The sequence below is a fragment of the Pleurodeles waltl genome, chromosome 6 (assembly GCF_031143425.1).
Source record: "Pleurodeles waltl isolate 20211129_DDA chromosome 6, aPleWal1.hap1.20221129, whole genome shotgun sequence".
Taxonomy (NCBI): domain Eukaryota; kingdom Metazoa; phylum Chordata; class Amphibia; order Caudata; family Salamandridae; genus Pleurodeles; species Pleurodeles waltl.
Genome location: NC_090445.1, coordinates 937,731,249 through 937,749,458, shown reverse-complemented (window position 1 = coordinate 937,749,458; position 18,210 = coordinate 937,731,249). Strand labels below are relative to the sequence as shown.

General features: G+C 45.7%; 1 protein-coding gene and 1 long non-coding RNA gene across 9 annotated transcripts in view; both read right to left on the bottom strand.

Annotated features, from left to right (window-relative positions):
• The window catches only part of LRRC27 (leucine rich repeat containing 27), a 463,960-nt gene that overhangs the window by 365,860 nt on the left and 79,890 nt on the right, over window positions 1–18,210 (bottom strand). The gene's annotated exons all lie outside the window — the stretch shown is intronic.
• Window positions 187–16,223, bottom strand: LOC138300414 (uncharacterized). The gene is made up of 3 exons (XR_011204933.1): window positions 15,677–16,223; window positions 2,326–2,496; window positions 187–449 (listed from the first exon to the last, which is right to left on the bottom strand). It is a non-coding gene; the product is annotated as an uncharacterized lncRNA (long non-coding RNA).

The following is an 18,210-nucleotide window of genomic DNA, read 5'->3' as shown; positions in this document are numbered from 1 at the left end:
ATCCTTACAGTGAACATCTACCCTTGTCCTGGGTGACACCAGCACTGCCCACAAAGTCCGATTTTACAGACAGCAAATGGATCAGCAATCAAGGTGAAACACACACAACTGTACGCATACAACACAAATTACACAGGAACAACATAAACATATAAAAGTAATGTCAGGACAAATGTGTACCCAAAAAAACAACTTGGCTTTATTAAATACAAATGCTTAAGACCAAAGGCCATTGGCCAGTTCATATATGTCCATGCCCATTAGTGTGCCCAAACTTGACCAAAATCACTGCCAGTGAACCTCCACAGGAAGGGGCATCAAGTAGGCAGGCTGGGGATTTGGAGGTTGAGGGAGTGGTCATCTTGTAGGTGGGTGTAGATGCCTTGGGTGTGTGTGAGGGTGCTTTTGTTTGGGTGTTGTCCTGTCTCCTTCGCTTGCCTGGGCTGGTGCTGCAAATACAAAGAGGAAAAGGGTCACCACATGTTACTGATCACACTTGAGCAACATCTGTGAATAGCAATCAGTGCCATGACAACAAGTAGGCCCCAGCAACAAACTACATCAAAGTGATTTGGACATGTACCATACCACATGAACTGTCAAAACTTGCCCACAGGAAAATCAGGATCTCAGACAACTATAATTGCATGTGTGAAGTTGTGCAACACAGTAACCACTAAACAAGTAGGGGACCACATAACCTTCAATGTTTTGCCTCATGGAGCATAACTCAGTTACCTGCTGCTATACAATAGCAGGACAGTGCCACCTTCATTCCCACAGATCCTACAACAGGTCATGTAGACATCCATTTGTCACATACACAATAACACAACAATAAGAAACGATTGTCCAAAATCCATGTTGCTGATAGAAGTACAGTAGCTTGAAGAAGGGGACAAGGAAATACCCATGTCATACTGAAAACATGCCAACAAAGCACAATCCACCATGTGTAAATTGTCTTAATGGAGTCATGGAGGTAGCACTAATGTTGCTCAAATATACTACACATTTGGCATGGAAATATACACTGCTGAAAATATATACAAAGTGTCAGGGAGATCTGCCTCTAAAATACACAGCACAATGAATCACAAGCCCCAGGGAAATCACCACTGCCGTCTGGCACCCCTTACAATGACATAATTTGATTGCATCAGTAGAAGTCATCAGTCCTTTGTCCTTAGTCCTTTGCAAGTACTTGTAGGTGGCCATCAACATGTTGCCCAATGGGAAACTACATCACTGTCTCCATTTTGGTCCTGCACACCCAGGTGTCTGTGGATGAATGGTTGCACCCAACCACATGTGATTCCAACATAACTGCAAGTCACTCCTTGATGCATGCCAACAGTCAGGTAACAAACCTTCCCCAATACACTTGTGCATTTCACATTTTCACATGATGCCACATCAATGTCATGGAAATGCACACTGTGTGTAAAACCTCTAGTCCTACCTGTCATATCCCCAATTGCTACTGCAAGTGTACACGCCAAATTACACGCAATGACAGCTGAGGGTATGTGTGAGCCAACAATCAATGGAGACACACTTCTGTCTGTGGCACCACATGAACTGTAGCCCCATTGCAAATGTCCAATGCCAAACAAAGGTTGCCATGCCGATACATGTAAGGGAATACAGAAATCATCCCATGAACAGAGGTAGACCATGCATAAAACAGCAATATACACATTTTGTCAAAAGAAAAAGGGGCATACGCTAACATGTCGGCACAAGGTATGCTGGCATCAGTGATGGCACATAAATCATGTCAATGGACATTCCCTACTTACCAAGGGGAAATTTTTATCTGTAGCTGCACCCAAAGAACAATGTATGCTCTGTCACATGTATGATGGCCACCTTCAAATGACACACAGTAGTGAGGCACAGGCACTCATCACACAATGAAGACAAGTGGCCTTTGGGGGGCAGATGTCAATGTACTCATTTGACCAGACACATGGCTAACAACAGTGATCCATCACTTCTTTTTCTTTGGGCTGTAATACTGAAGAGTAGTTGTCTGTAGCGTAGAATTTACACCCACTTCAACAACAAACATTATTTGATTGATAAATGTACACAGTTGTGTTGTCCCTGGAGAGCAAATCCTATGTGGATTCTACCCAGTTTTGTCCAAGGTCCCCTGGCTAAATGGCAAGGCACGTCAGTATGCAGCACATTACATATCTACACAAACAGTTACTCATCTAGTATGTCACACATGGCCCATCCTCAATCGTCGGAGGGAGATGTCAGAACCTAAAACATCAACTTGGCTATGTGACAGGCAGGAATATGTTCTGTACTCACCCCTTGTGGCTGCTCTGCAGCCCCAGCTTGACCTGTGTGATCTTCTGGGCCCAGCGACTCAGGTCCTCCCACCTCTTGCGAGAGCAGGCGCTCTGCCGGCTCTGGACTCCCCTGGGTCCACACCTTCCAGTCGATGGTGCTTCAAATCGCCTTCTTCTGATGAGCGTTTAACTGTATGGATGCAGGAGACAAAACAAGCGATTACAAACACAAGTTTTTGCCCAAATAGTTGTGTCACACACGTCAGAAACACGAAGCACAAATTTTTAAACTTGGCAACACACCACAAGTGTAATGCACATGTGCTAATTAGTACAGGGGCACAACTACACACTTTTGGATTCATCTGCAGACTAACCCACTACCCTGCTCATGGACTATAATGACTAAGCAAGCCTACTGACATCCGGTAGCCCATGCTCCAGCAACACACACTGTGATGTGAGTCACAATGAAACACTATACACCAATGTGGCTTCTGAAGGGTAAACTTCTTAGGCCTGACTGGACCAACACATTTACACTCTGCAAGATTGACTCACTGCATACAGTCCTTAAAGGCAACTACCATAGTACAGACTTCACCCTTATACTTGAGTGACAATGAAAGGGCTGTCAAAGTGGGTAGAGAAAGTGGCTTCCCTGTGTATTTGTGGACATGTGGCCTACCAAATGCAGACTCACGCCACTTCAGGGTGGGTGTATGTGGTATGCACCTGTACCACAGTAAATTCCTTTTGACATATGTTTCTAACCCACAGAGATGGCATCCAACATATAAAAGTAGGTATTGTACAATTTCTGCTTTGTAAGCAAGCTACTGAGTCACATGGCATGGCCTCCCAGGAATCTACACACTATCTGAACTGTGAGCCTGTCTGTTGTGCAAAAAGCCTGTACAGGACACACATGACTTCTGTGAAGGTGACAACAGAGCTTTGTGAGTAAGGGACCTGTCATGAGTCCAAGACACAGAGTTACCTCAGTACCCATTCCTAATCTAGTCAATGGACTGAGGCATTCAGGGCAAGCTTTGCCACTAGAGCTGACCACCTGACAGGATCTGCAGGTCCACAGGGAGGGGACACAGTGCCACAGTTGCATAGCCACAGTGACTCTCCCACAGCCTGGACTATTCCCATACTGGGAGATACATTTGACAGGCGCTGGTCTCTGCAGGCTGAGCAGACAGAACCTACATAACACTCCAATCCCATCACTTTGAGGCATGATAGTACATCATGTGGCCATTATCAATGTGAATTGTGTTGCAAACTGAAGGGCAGAGTGTGCCATGACATGCCTTCAAGACAACAGTTTGGCAAGGCCTGATGTGGAGTGAAAGATCTGTGGCACAATATACATTGCTTACAAGATCCTCAAATAACAGACAAGATGCATGCACAGCTCATGCTGTCATGCACATACATGTCCTCTAACATTTACAATCATCATAAACAAAGAAATGTCATTGTATGGCAGTAAAGTCTCTCTGCTTAGTAATGTGCATCCAAAACAAGGAGGCTCTAGGACCCCAAAAACATCATACAACACAATGTGAATGAAGAACAAGAGGTATTGAAACCGGATGATTAATGGCAGCATTTCCAGCACCCCGCAAATTTGTTCTCTGCTGAAGAAGGGATTAACCCAGAAACACATGTGTCCAGAGATGCACAGCAAAGGCTGCACCTACTTAGAGGTGAAATATTTAAAAGTAACTGAGTTCGTTTTTTGAGGAAACTACATTTATCATGATGCAACGGGGCAGATTATTTGCTGGGATGTTAGGCAGGTGCGCTCCTAACTGTTTGTGAATGAAGAACAAGTTACTTACCTTCTGTAACACTTTTTCTGGTGATACAGTATCTGGATTCCTCACATTTCAATACTCCCAATGCGCCAGCATTCAACGGAAATCTTTTCTTTCCAACTCTCCACGTCGACTGAGGAAGTCACAATAACATAGCTCTGCAAGCGACTCCGTCTGAAGTCTTCGGAGCCATAAGAAGTCCTCGCCGGCGTCCTGACATCAGTTTCATCCAATTTATGTACCGGGGCTTCGAGGCGACGGGTGAACACCAACATCACAAGCACAACATGTGCAAACTCAACGCAATAACAATATTATATATATATATATATATATATATATATATATATATATATATATATATATATATATATGGAAAATGTCACTTACCCAGTGTACATCTGTTCGTGGCATGAGTCGCTGCAGATTCACATGCTGTGCACAGTCCGCCGTCTGGTGTTGGGCTCCTCCCCTTTCGGTTCCATTGCGCATGGGCGTCGACTCCATCTTAGATTGTTTTCCCCGCAGAAGGTGATGTTGGAGTTGTGTATGTTAGTCATAGTGCCCATGAAATGGAATGAATACGTATGTACATAATAAAGGTTAAAGTAATATATTTACAAATGTACAATTGTTAAAGATCTACTTCTAAATGGCTACAGGCTCCCGGGGAGGCGGGTGGGCGCATGTGAATCTGCAGCGACTCATGCCACGAACAGATGTACACTGGGTAAGTGACATTTTCCGTTCGATGGCATGTGTAGCTGCAGATACACATGCTGTGCATAGACTAGTAAGCAGTTATCTCCCCAAAAGTGGTGGTTCAGCCTGTAGGAGTTGAAGTAGTTTGAAATAATGTTCTTAGTACAGCCTGACCTACTGTGGCTTGTTGTGCAGCTAACACATCTACACAGTAGTGCTTGGTAAATGTATGAGGCGTAGACCATGTTGCTGCCGTACATATTTCGTTCATTGGAATATTTCCTAGAAAGGCCATGGTAGCCCCTTTCTTTCTGGTTGAGTGTGCCTTTGGTGTAATAGGCAGCTCTCTGTTTGCTTTAAGATAGCAGGTTTGAATACACTTAACTATCCACCTGGCAATGCCTTGTTTTGAAATTGGATTTCCTGTATGAGGTAAATAGTTGTTTTGTCTTCCTAATTTGTTTTGTTCTGTCAATGTAGTACATTAGTGCTCTCTTGATGTCTAATGTATGTAGTGCTCTTTCAGCTACGGAATCTGGCTGTGGGAAGAACACTGGCAATTCTACTGTTTGATTTAAGTGGAACGGTGAGATAACCTTTGGTAAGAATTTTGTATTTGTTCTTAGAACTACCTTATTCTTGTGTATTTGAATAAATGGTTCTTGTATGGTAAATGCCTGAATCTCACTCACTCTTCTTAGAGATGTGATGGCAATGAGAAATGCAACTTTCCACGTTAAGTATTGCATTTCACAAGAATGCATGGGTTCGAAAGGTGGACCCATGAGCCTTGTTAAGACAATGTTGAGGTTCCATGAAGGAACAGGTGGTGTCCTTGGTGGTATAATTCTCTTTAGGCCTTCCATAAACGCTTTAATGACAGGCATTCTAAACAGGGAAGTGGAATGAGTAATCTGCAGGTAAGCAGATATTGCGGTGAGATGTATCTTTATGGAAGAGAAAGCTAGATTTGATTTTTGCAAATGTAGTAAATATCCTACTACATCTTTTGGAGATGCGTGCAATGGTTGGATTTGATTATTATGGCAGTAACAAACAAATCTTTTCCATTTATTTGCATAGCAGTGTCTAGTGGAAGGTTTTCTAGCTTGTTTTATGACCTCCATACACTCTTGTGTGAGGTCTAAGTGTCCAAATTCTAGGATTTCAGGAGCCAAATTGCTAGATTCAGCGATGCTGGGTTTGGATGCCTGATCTGTTGTTTGTGTTGTGTTAACAGATCTGGTCTGTTGGGTAGCTTGACATGAGGTACTACTGACAGGTCTAGTAGTGTTGTATACCAAGGTTGTCTTGCTCATGTTGGTGCTATTAGTATGAGTTTGAGTTTGTTTTGACTCAATCTGTTTACTAGATATGGAAGGAGAGGGAGAGGGGGAAAAGCGTACGCAAATATCCCTGACCAATTCATCCATAGAGCATTGCCTTGGGATTGATGGTGTGGGAACCTGGATGCGAAGTTTTGGCATTTTGCGTTTTCTTTTGTTGCAAATAGATCTATTTGAGGTGTTCCCCAAATTTGAAAGTAAGTGTTCAGTATTTGGGGGTGAATTTCCCATTCGTGGACTTGTTGGTGATCCCGAGAGAGATTGTCTGCTAGCTGGTTCTGGATCCCTGGAATAAATTGTGCTATTAGGCGAATGTGGTTGTGAACTGCCCAATGCCATATTTTTTGTGTTAGGAGACACAACTGTGTCGAGTGTGTCCCCCCCCTGTTTGTTTAAATAATACATTGTTGTCATGTTGTCTGTTTTGACAAGAATGTATTTGTGGGTTATCATGGGTTGAAATGCTTTCAACGCTAGAAATACTGCTAACAGTTCTAAGTGATTTATGTGAAACTTCTTTTGATGCATGTCCCATTGTCCTCGGATGCTGTGTTGATTGAGGTGTGCTCCCCACCCTGTCATGGAAGCATCCGATGTTATGACGTATTGTGGCACTGGGTCTTGGAAAGGCCGCCCTTTGTTTAAATTTGTACTGTTCCACCATAGAAGCGAGATGTATGTTTGGCGGTCTATCAACACCAGATCTAGAAGTTGACCCTGTGCATGTGACCATTGTGATGCTAGGCATTGTTGTAAGGGCCGCATGTGCAATCTTGCGTTTGGGACAATGGCTATGCATGAAGACATCATGCCTAGGAGTTTTAATACCATTTTTGCTTGTATCTTTTGTGTTGGATACATGGCCTGTATCACCTTGTGAAATGTTTGAACCCTTTGTGGACTTGGAGTGGCTATCCCTTCTGTTGTGTTGATTGTCGCTCCTAAGTATTGCTGTGTTTGACACGGCAAAAGGTGTGACTTTGCATAGTTGATGGAGAAACCCAGCTTGTGAAGGGTCTGTATGACATACTTTGTGTGACGTGAACACCTTGTTAGCGTGTTGGTTTTGATTAACCAGTCGTCTAAGTAAGGGAACACGTGTATTTGCTGCCTTCTGATATGTGCAGCTACTACTGCCAGGCATTTTGTAAAGACTCCTGGCGCAGTTGTTATTCCGAATGGCAACACTTTGAATTGGTAATGTATTCCTTTGAATACGAACCTTAGGTATTTCCTGTGGGAAGGATGTATCGGTATGTGGAAATACGCATCCTTTAGGTCTAATGTTGTCATGTAGTCTTGCTGTTTGAGCAGTGGGATAACGTCTTGTAATGTGACCATGTGAAAGTGGTCTGATTTGATGTAGGTATTTAGTGTTCTGAGATCTAGTATTGGTCTCAGAGTTTTGTCCTTCTTTGGTATTAGAAAATACAGTGAGTAAACTCCTGTGTTTTTCTGTAGGCTTGGTACTAATTCTATTGCATCCTTTTGTAGTAATGCTTGAACTTCTAGTCCTAGAAGATCTATATGCTGTTTTGACATATTGTGTGTTTTCGGTGGGACGTTTGGAGGGAATTTGTGAAATTCTATGCAATAGCCATGTTGGATAATTGCTAAGACCCAAGTGTCTGTTGTTATTTCTTCCCAAGATTCGTAGAATTGGCTTAGTCTTCCCCCCACTGGTGTTGTGTGGTGGGGTTGTGTGACTTGTGAGTCACTGTTTATTTTGAGGGGTTTTGGGACCCTGAAATTTTCCCCGACTTCTTGGGAATTGGCCTCCTCTATATTGTCCCCGAAAACCTCCCCTTCCCATGCATCGGGATCATCCTAGCTCATTGTGGTATGAGCTGGTGAGTGCGTTAGTGGTGGAGTTTGCGCCGGTGATGCATGTGTTGATTGTGGTGGAGAAGGTGGTGGTGTTACTTTCTTTACCACCTTTGCTTGTGGTTGCTTGTCCCCTTGTTGGAAAATAAGTTTCCTTTTCATCCTGATTGGGGGAAGAGTGGTTATCTTCCCTGTGTTTTCCTGGATGTGAAGCCTCCTTTGAGTGTTGTCAGTTTCTACAGTTTGAAGCTCTTCACCAAATCTATGCAATTGGGTGTTTAGTCCTTGTTCCTCTGTATAGGAACTAATTTTCGGTTCCGAGGCTTTTTTCGGTACCAAAACCCTTTCGGTAGGCTTTTTAGGCTCCGAAGAAGATTTCTTTGATTTCGGCGTGGTATCTCGGTGCCGAACATCTTCGGTGCCGCTGTCTCTGCGCAGAATTGTCTCGGAGCCGGTGTCTCAGCTCCGAGGTTGCTGTGTGGCGGTATCACGACCGGAGTCGGATGACTTCGACACCAGCATGCCCTTTTTCGGTGCCTTGGCTCGGTCACCTAGTTTTTGGGTTAAGCCATGGCCTGTTGGCAGTGGCGTCCCCTGGGCTTTTGTGGACTTTTCGTGAGTCCTAATTTTCGACGTCTTACTCATGGTTGTTATGTCTTCCGCATCGGATTCCCCCGAATCCGACTCTTGGACGGAGAACGCTTCCTCTTCGTCCTCGAACCGATGTTGTCCTGTCGGCGTGGACGCCATTTGCAATCTTCTGGCTCTTCGGTCTCTGAGCGTCTTCCTCGACCAAAACGCTCGACAGGCTTCACACGTATCCTCCTTGTGCTCCAGGGACAGGCACAAGTTACAGACCAGATGCTGATCCGTATACGGATATTTGTGATGGCATTTAGGACAGAAGCGGAACGGGGTCCGTTCCATCAGTCTTGAAGTTGCACGCGGTCGGGCCGACCAGGCCCCGACGAGGGATCGAAATTACCCCGAAGGGCCACCGGAGCTCTTCAAGATTCGGTGTCGATTTGTTCTAACTAACCCGATACCGAACAAAACAATACCGACGATTTTTTCCGAGATTCTAACTAACTTTCCGACCCGAAACACGGAGCGAAAAGGAACACGTCCGAACCCGATGGCGGAAAAAAAACAATCTAAGATGGAGTCGACACCCATGCGCAATGGAACCGAAAGGGGAGGAGCCCAACACCAGACGGCGGACTGTGCACAGCATGTGTATCTGCAGCTACACATGCCATCGAACATATATAAACTTACATTCTGAATATATTCCAGAGTTACATATGCATACAATATATACAACCTATAATATTCTTGGTATATCGAAACAGGCAACTGGGAGGCCGTCGCAACTGTGAAGAATCCAGAGGTAGATATGGTATTCACCACACTGGAAAAAAGCATTACTGAAGGTAAGTAACCTGTTCTTCTGATGGATACATCTACCTGTGGATTCCCCACCTTTTAAATAGAATCCCAAAGCAGTCCCACACTCGGAGGTGGGTGCCTGTCCGGCTACACCAAGAAATCCTGCAGCACTGAACATTCAAAATGACTGTCCCTCCTCACTTCAAAGTCTAACCAGTAATGTTTTGCGAAAGTGTGGAAGGAAGCCCAAGTTGCTGCCTTGCGAATGTCAACAACAGGAACACCTCAAGTCAAAGCACAAGTGGCAGACTTAGCTCTAGTCGAATGAGATCTATTGCCCTCAGGAGGATCTTTCTTGGCTAGCAAATAACATTAGTATGTGAAGAATGACCCACCTTGAGAGTGTTCTTTTGTGGATGCTTTGTCCTTCATCTTGCCCATGTAGCCAATGGAGAGCTGATCATCCGTCCTGAAGTCTTTTGTCCTGTCCACATAGAAGCTAAGTGCTCTCTTTGGATCCAGATGATGCAGCCTTTCCTCCTCCTTCAAAGGATGGGGACGAGGGTAAAAAGACAGAAAGGTAATAGATTGTCCTAAATGGAAAGGTGTCACTGCCGTAGGTAGGAAAGCTGCCCTGGTTCTCAAAACCACCTTATCAGAAGGGAAGGTGGCAAAGGGGGGTTTTACACTTAGAGCTTGAAGCTCGCTTCCACGTCTAGCCGACGTGATAGCTATTAGAAAAACACTCAAACGTAAGACATCTCAATGGGCAACAATGCAATGGTTCAAACGGTGAACCCATCAGATATGTTAAGACTAAATTTAAATCCCACTGAGGCTTTATAAATGGAGTGGGAGGAAACTTATTAGTCAAACCCTTAAGAAACCTTAATACTATAGGAGACTTAAACAAAGAGGGTTGATCAGGTAAACAAATAAAAGATAGGTAACTCTTCACTGTCGCAAATCCACACCCCACACATGCTCGGAACTCAAACACCAAAGGCAATCATCATGAGGGTCAGTGACCGACATGTGACACCCGCATTCTCGACACGGCTTACATCCCGACTTCCTAGGAGGAGACATTGTAACCAGAAACAAGATTGTAACCAGAAACAAGATGGAACACCTTCAACAGTAGTGAGAGCTAGGAGAAAACCGTTCGCGTCGAAGGCAAGGAAAAAAGGGAACTGACGTCAGCATGCCAGTGAGGACCTCTTATTGGCACGGTGACGTCAGACAGAGTCGCGTGGAGCGGTGCAATTGTGACGTCCTCATCGATGTGGAGAGCTGGGAAGAATATTTTATGTCGGATGCTGGTGCATGGGAGAATTCATAAGGTGAGGAATCCACAGGTAGATGTATCCATCAGAAATCTCCTTTATGTTGAAACCACAGCTTGTGGAGGCACCACTGGGGAGCCCTCATGTGCCAACGTGCATGAGTGACCAACAGAATACAGGAAGCAAATAGGCTGAGCAGGCATAGGACTTTTAGGACCAGAACATCCGCTCCATTCTGAAACATTGGAATCATAGCCTGAATGTCCCAAATCCTCTGAGGAGGAGGAAAGGCATGATTCAATGTTGTGTCCAGTACTGCCCCGATGAATGGGAGGCGCTGAGACTCCAGGTGAGAATTAGGCACGTTCAAAGAAAAGCACAGGTTGAACAACAACTGGGTTGTCATCTGCAGATGGTGCAACACTAACTCTAGGGACTTGGCTTTGATTAGCCAATCGTCCAGGAAAGGAAATATCGAAATTCCTTTCTGAGATGCACTGCAACCACTGCCATCACCTTCCTGATGACTTGAGGTGTGGAAGTAAGACCAAATGGAAGGACCGCAAACTGGTAGTGCTGCAACCCCACCATGAAACGAAAAAACTTCCTGTGCGACTTCAGAATGGGGATGTGAAAAAAAGCATCCTGCAAGTTGACACAAACTATCCAGTCTTCCTTGGCCAAAACAAGAAGCACCTGGGCTAGAGTCAGCATTTTGAACTTCTCCTGTTTGAGGAACCAATTTGAAATCCTCAGGTCCAGAATGGGCCTCAAACAACAATCTTTCTTGGGAATCAGGAAATATCTTGAATAACATCCCTGACCCCTTTCCTGCTTCGGAATCAACTCTACTGCGCTCTTTAACAGCAGATTTTGACCCTCCTGCCGTAGCAACAGCAGGCACTCTTCTGAGCAAAAAGATTGATGGGGAGGAAAGGGATGGGGAAACTCCGAAAGGGAAGGGTATACCCATTTTCTACAATGCTCAGCACCCACGATTCTGATGTTACACTTACCACTGAAAATGAAGCAACCTTCCTCCTATTGGCAACACATTCTGCTCAAAGGGGAGAGAACTAGGGCTTCTTCCCAGACAGGTTCCCAGCAGAAGAGGAAGAGGAGGAGGAGGAAGGCTGCTGGGTGGCACCACATGATCTAAGTCTTCCACAACCTCTGTAGGATGTGTAGAGGGGGTTGACAGGCTGTTGACCCTGGAACTGCTGCCTCCCTCGAAAGAAGGAGCTACGGCCAATCTCCCTGAAACCACGAAATGGTTTGTAGGTTGTGTAGAATTTCTGAAGACCCTGAGATTTAGCAGTGGCCTTAATGTACATCCTGCGCCAAGTTAGGGATCACCTCTTTTGCTGAACCCACCAAAGCATGAACGTACCTGAACGCACACAAGTTGCACTGGCTGATTTTAGTGCTATGCTTCCTGAAGAAACTGTATTTTTTGCCAATGGTTCTATACCCTTAGATGTTCTATCGGCAACAGTTGTAGGAAATGATCCAGGAGCTGATTTAGATGAACAAGAAGGTTGCATCACCAAGCCTTTAGGAGTTGGATGCTGACTCAAGAACTGTAGATCACCTAGTGCAACTCTGTACCTCCTGGCTATGGCTTTAGAAACTGCAGGAGTAGTAACAGGCTTCTTCCATATATCTAATATTGGCTCAGACAATGGGTCATTAAGTGGAAGAAGGGGTTCTGATGACGAGATAAAAGAATGGAGAACCTCAGTCAAAATATTCGATTTTAACTCTGAAGCAGGCAGACGCAAGTCTAAAGGTTCTACTGCCTTTCTAATTAGTCCATGGTATGAAGTAATCTCCGGAGGAAGCATACCCCCAGGGGATAACAAGCCCCACTCAGGGAACGTATAAAGCTCACTTGCTGTCTCAAGTCCTTGAAAGTCATTGGAAGCCATTGGTATCGCTCCTTCCTCCAGTTCCTGTTGTTCCTCCAAATACTACTGTTCCTCTAACAGCCTCAAAGCTTCCCTCCTTAATCTCAGCCTGGATTGTAGGCGCGGCGTCGATAGAGAATTTACCAACGTCGATAAAGCCTGCTGTGGCAAAGGCAAAGCCAGAGGCGGTGCCAGATCCTTACTCCAGAGTAGATTGAGTCTACGCCAGTCTAGGTCTATCCTATGTTGGTATTGGCGCCGCTGGCGCTGTCATCGCCGACGGAGGTGTTGTCTTTCTTGGCACCAGAGGTGTCCACTCATGTGGAGTCGAAGGCAGAAAAGGCATGAATGGAACCTATCTATATGGCGCCGGTTATCCAAGATTAAATGCCAAATGACCCATCGGGCCAACAGGTGCACCAGAGGGGGAGCATTGCTCTATTGAAAACGCTAAACACAGCATTTAAGGATTCAGACCGATCCGTTCCCGGAGCCCGAAAGGCCGGATTCTCTTGTTCCTTTTGTGGAGGTTGAACTTGACCTGTCACCTGATCTTCCAACTCCTGACCTTGTGTGGATGCAGGAACAAATGGAGCCACAGGACTCAAAGGCGATGCCGATATCTCCACCAAAGACGGCGCCGGTGACACCTCAGGTGACGTCTGTTGAGGAGCGACAGTGGGACTCACTTCAAGTCATGCGGCGCCGAGATCTCAAAGCCAGGGATACCGATAGAGGACTGTCATCTTGAGACGAGCGACGCCTTGAACCATGACAATGGCGTTTCTTGTGCGATCCTGTAGATCTATGCAACAAAGACTCCTCTCGAGGTCTGGATGTTTGTCGGTCTCTCTAATCCTTCTTTGCCTTTGACAGAAAGAGCTTTGCCTTTCTTTAAGAGCCTTCAGATTCATGCTATGACAAAAAGACCATCCTCAAGCATCATGGTCTGAACTCAAACACCGAAGACAGTTCTCATGCGGGTCAGTCACTGACACATTACCCCCGCACTCCCTACAAGGCTTAAAGCCAGATTTCCTAGGTGGAGACGTAGCAATAAAAATATCAACCTCGAAACAGTTCTAACACAACGGAGAGATAGAAAAAAAACGTTAGCATTGAAGGTGCTAAAAAAGGGGAACCAATGTCAGCTCACCAGCGAGGACTTCTTATGGCTCTTATGACATCAGACGGAGTTGGATGCGGAGCCGTGTTATTGGGACATCCTCAATGACGTGGGGAGCTACAAAGAAAAGGTTTCTGTTGAATGCTGGCACATTGGGAGTATTCAAAAGGTGAGGAATCCACAGGTAGATGTATCCATCAGAACACAACATACAGTTCTTGTCACCAATACCTGCACCATGTACATCCCACTGATACCACACAGATTGCAACAACAGGCACACAAGAAGTCTAACTGCCACACAGGGGCTCACTGTAGCCTGTGAGGAGGGAAAGGATTGTGTTGAACAGAGTCAATTGTGCACATGAGATACTACCTGCTCCTTTGGCGAGCCATAAAGCTGTCCATACAGGGGAAGGACCTGGGTCACAAGTCTCTCCAGCTCTTTCACCTGCTGGTCGTGGCATGATTGCTCCCAGAGGTGGCACACAGCAGCACTGAAGTAGTGGAGGTGTTGCTGGCAGCAGTGTTAGGAGTAAAGTGACTGATTTTGCATAACGTAGCAGACACGTACGCCACATAGGCGGTCATCATTTCCAGTGGAGTAGATCAGGTTTCTGCCACTTTGGCAGTTTGAAATACTGTATAAGGCCCTCTAAAATGTGTCACACCTACAATATAAGTGTAGAATCATCACAAACATCCTTATTCCGTCTTGTTAGGTAGGTCCTACTACACAACCACCAGTGTTGTTGCAGGGCACAGATGGCATATGACAGCAGTGCCCTGTCCACCACCACAGACGGTATTTTTTGGCAGTTGGAAAATACAATCATATTTCTAGGGGCAATTGTGTAGCAGATAGTTAGATGTTGCCCAAACCCATCTTGAGGACACGCGTTCAAAACAAAGGGGTTCACATTTGACTCTTGTGTAGTTGCCAGCTGTGATATGTACTGGGCGTCATGTCTATCTAGCCAGAAATGTTTGGCCACTTGATATTGTTGGCGTGCATCATGTATGTTGCTGTGGACACAGTGACTAATGTTCCAAATCATGCCTTTTCACATATAGGTACCCTGGGAGAGGGAGGATGCGACAACCTCCTGTCTACTGTTCATTGCCAGACCATGGAGGAACTTCACGTCATTCAGCTGTACCATACGAATAGGCAAACAATAGTGGATTTATGGTTCAATTGGAACCAGATCTGATGCCAGCTAACAGTAATCCATACTCCATATCACCCATTGAAGAAGTCATATCAGTATTGCACTTCCCGGCCACAGGGTCCTTCTACCATACAGTGGCCCTATCTGCTAGTGGGTTCTCCCAACCTATGCTCAGTGTGGTTTTGAGAGATTTCCTATCAGCAATGTTGAACACATTTACAGCTATGTCAGGTTCCCCTGATGTGAGGATTTAGCCAATGTGAAGGCTGACTTCTATGGTTTTGCCCACCTCCCACATGTGGGTGGAGGCCACTGATGGCACACATGTTGTCTTGGTGCCAACATAGGCCACTGAACAAGTCTTTCACAACAGAAAAAGATTGCATTCTATCAACATGCAAGTTGTGTGGTTGGCAGATCTCTAAATCTCAAATGTGTGTGCCCGTTTTCTGGGATCAGCCCATGATTCCTTTATAATGCAGAACAGCACCATACCCCAGCTGATGTCACAACTGCTACCACAGAGGGCCTGGCTGGTTGGTAAGTCACGTCTGTGTGTATGTGTGCACTGTCAGGTTCCTCAATCATGACGCTAATTACAGATTGTTGCACTTGTGTCCCATTCCTTAACAGGAGACTCAACATATCCAAACTCTCCTTGGTTATTGAGGAATCCATCTACGCCAGGAGAAGTCCGCTTCAATGAGGCCCATGGAAGAACATGGAAGGCAGTGGAGAAGGCTTTTGGGCTCCTGGAGGAGACTGGTGGAGCCCTCCTCTACTTACCCAGGAAAGTGTGTCAGATCACTGTGGCTGCTGCATTCACTCCAACATTGCCCTGCTGAAGAATATCATGAACATCCCAAAGGAGGGGAACCATCAGTGCCGGGTGACAATCCTGAAAAGGAAAGAACTGACTTTCAAGAAGATCTCATCCATAGCTACTTCTCATGAGTGTATGTCATGTGATGCCATAACCGTGACTATACAATGACCTGTAGTTGTGAGAATGTGTGCTTCTTGTTTTCCAAACAGCTAGTGTATGAGACCTGTGCCAAGACAGCTTGCACAGTGTTTGAATGGAAGTTCAGAAGTGCCGACTGGACTGTTTCGTGTCCTGTGTTGGGCCTGGTGCATCATGTGTTCGTAAAATATGTAGTTCTAGCTTAGGACCAAGTTATTTTCCAATGATATTGGCTAAAATCAATTTTGCATGACCTGTATATTCCTGTTGATGTATTTCATCATTGTAGGCCACAGTGCCTGACGTGTTTGTGTCTTACCACCTAATGCATAAGCAAATAGATTATAACGGCCCTGTGATCAAGAACTGTTGCACTGCCACCTGTATGAATTTTGGATAATGTGATGATGGGGTATTTTCGTGTGGCATGTGATAAGGCTCAAGTTGATGACATCAACCACTTCAATGTTTGCTTATTCCACCAGACAATGTGTGACAAATCCATCCCTTCTTTTTGTGGTCTGGAAGTCTGTACCTGTAAATACGTTCATTTACTCAGTATGAGACAATAATTTAAGTTTTCAATAGTTCAGACATGTTGACAGTCTATGTGCTGCACACTGTAATGCATGTTTCAGTTTGACCACACTTGAATGTATGCGTTTGTGTGGGATGTTTGTATTCCTGTGCTGGAAACTGTGTACATGAAACATAGCCCATGTTAAACAAGTACTTTAGATCATCATCGTATGGTTCACCTAGTCTGACATATCTACATGGCTCAGTATGAAAGCAAAATCAGCAGACAGAGAATCAGTGATGGGTAATTGCTGGTAGTAGTGGGTGTCTTGTTATCCGTACCGCCTGGATTCTTTGCTGGATGTCCCCAGTTGTGGGGGGTGCTGCTACAGAGGCAGGGGTGTCTGTGGCTGGTTCTTCTTCTCGCATGGCCTCGCTTTCTGTGGCTGGCATCGATGTTGATGGGCCTGCTGTTAATTAGCCAAAGGAAGGGGTAGACTGGTTTTGAAAAGCCCTTCTCAGGGTGGTATGTATGTCCCTCAACACATCTATTAAGGAGGTGTAAGGAAATGCCTCCTTGGCATGGTTACCCCCTGGCTTTTTGCCTTTGCTGAAACTAAGTTATGATTTGAAAGTGTGCTGGGACCCTGCTAACCAGGCCCCAGCACCAGTGTTCGTTCCCTAAACTGTACCTTTGTCTCCATAATTGGCACAACCCTGGCACTCAGGTAAGTCCCTTGTAACTGGTACCAAGGGCCCTGATACCAGAGAAGGTTTCTAAGGGCTGCAGCATGTCTTATGCCACCCTAGGGACCCCTCACCCAGCACATGTACACTGCTTCACAGCTTGTGTGTGCTGGTGGGGAGAAAATGACTAAGTCGACATGGCACTCCCCACAGAGTGCCATGCCAACCTCACACTGCCTCTAGCATAGGTAAGTCACCCCTCTAGCAGGCCTTACAGCCCTAAGGCAGGGTGCACTATACCACAGGTAAGGACATAGGTGCATGAGCACTATGCCCCTACAGTGTCTAAGCCAAACCTTAGACATTATAAGTGCAGGGTATCCATAAGAGTATATGGTCTGGGAGTCTGTCAAACACGAACTCCACAGCACCATAATGGCTACACTGAAACCTGGAAGTTTGGTATCAAACTTCTCAGCACAATAAATGCACACTGATGCCAGCATGCAATTTATTGTAAAATGCACCCGGAGGGCATCTTAGAGATGCCCCCTGAAAACATACCCGACTCCCAGTGTAGGCTGACTAGTTTTTGCCAGCCTGCCACACAACAGACAGGTTGCTGGCCACATAGGGAAAGTGCCTTTGTCACTCTGTGGCCAGGCACAAAGCCTGTACTGGGTGGAGGTGCTTCTCACCTCCCCCTGCAGGGACTGTAACACCTGGCGATGAGCCTCAAAGGCTCACCCCCTTTGTTACAGCACCACAGGGCATCCCAGCTAGTGAAGATGCCCACCCCTCCGGCCCCTGCCCCCACGTTTGGCGGCAAGGCTGGAGGAGATAATTAGAAAAACAAGGAGGAGTCACCCACCAGTCAGGACAGCCCCTAAGGTGTCCTGAGCTGAGGTGACTCTTACTTTTAGAAATCCTCCATTTAGTGGAAGGAGGATTCCCCCAATAGAATTAGGGATGTGCCCCTCTCCCCACAGGGAGGAGGCACAAAGAGGGTGTAGCCACCCTCAAGGACAGTAGCCATTGGCTACTGCCCTCCCAGACCTAAACACCCCCCTAAATTCAGTATTTAGGGTCACGCAGAACCTAGGAAACTAGATTCCAGCAACCTTAACACGAAGAAGGACTGCTGACCTGA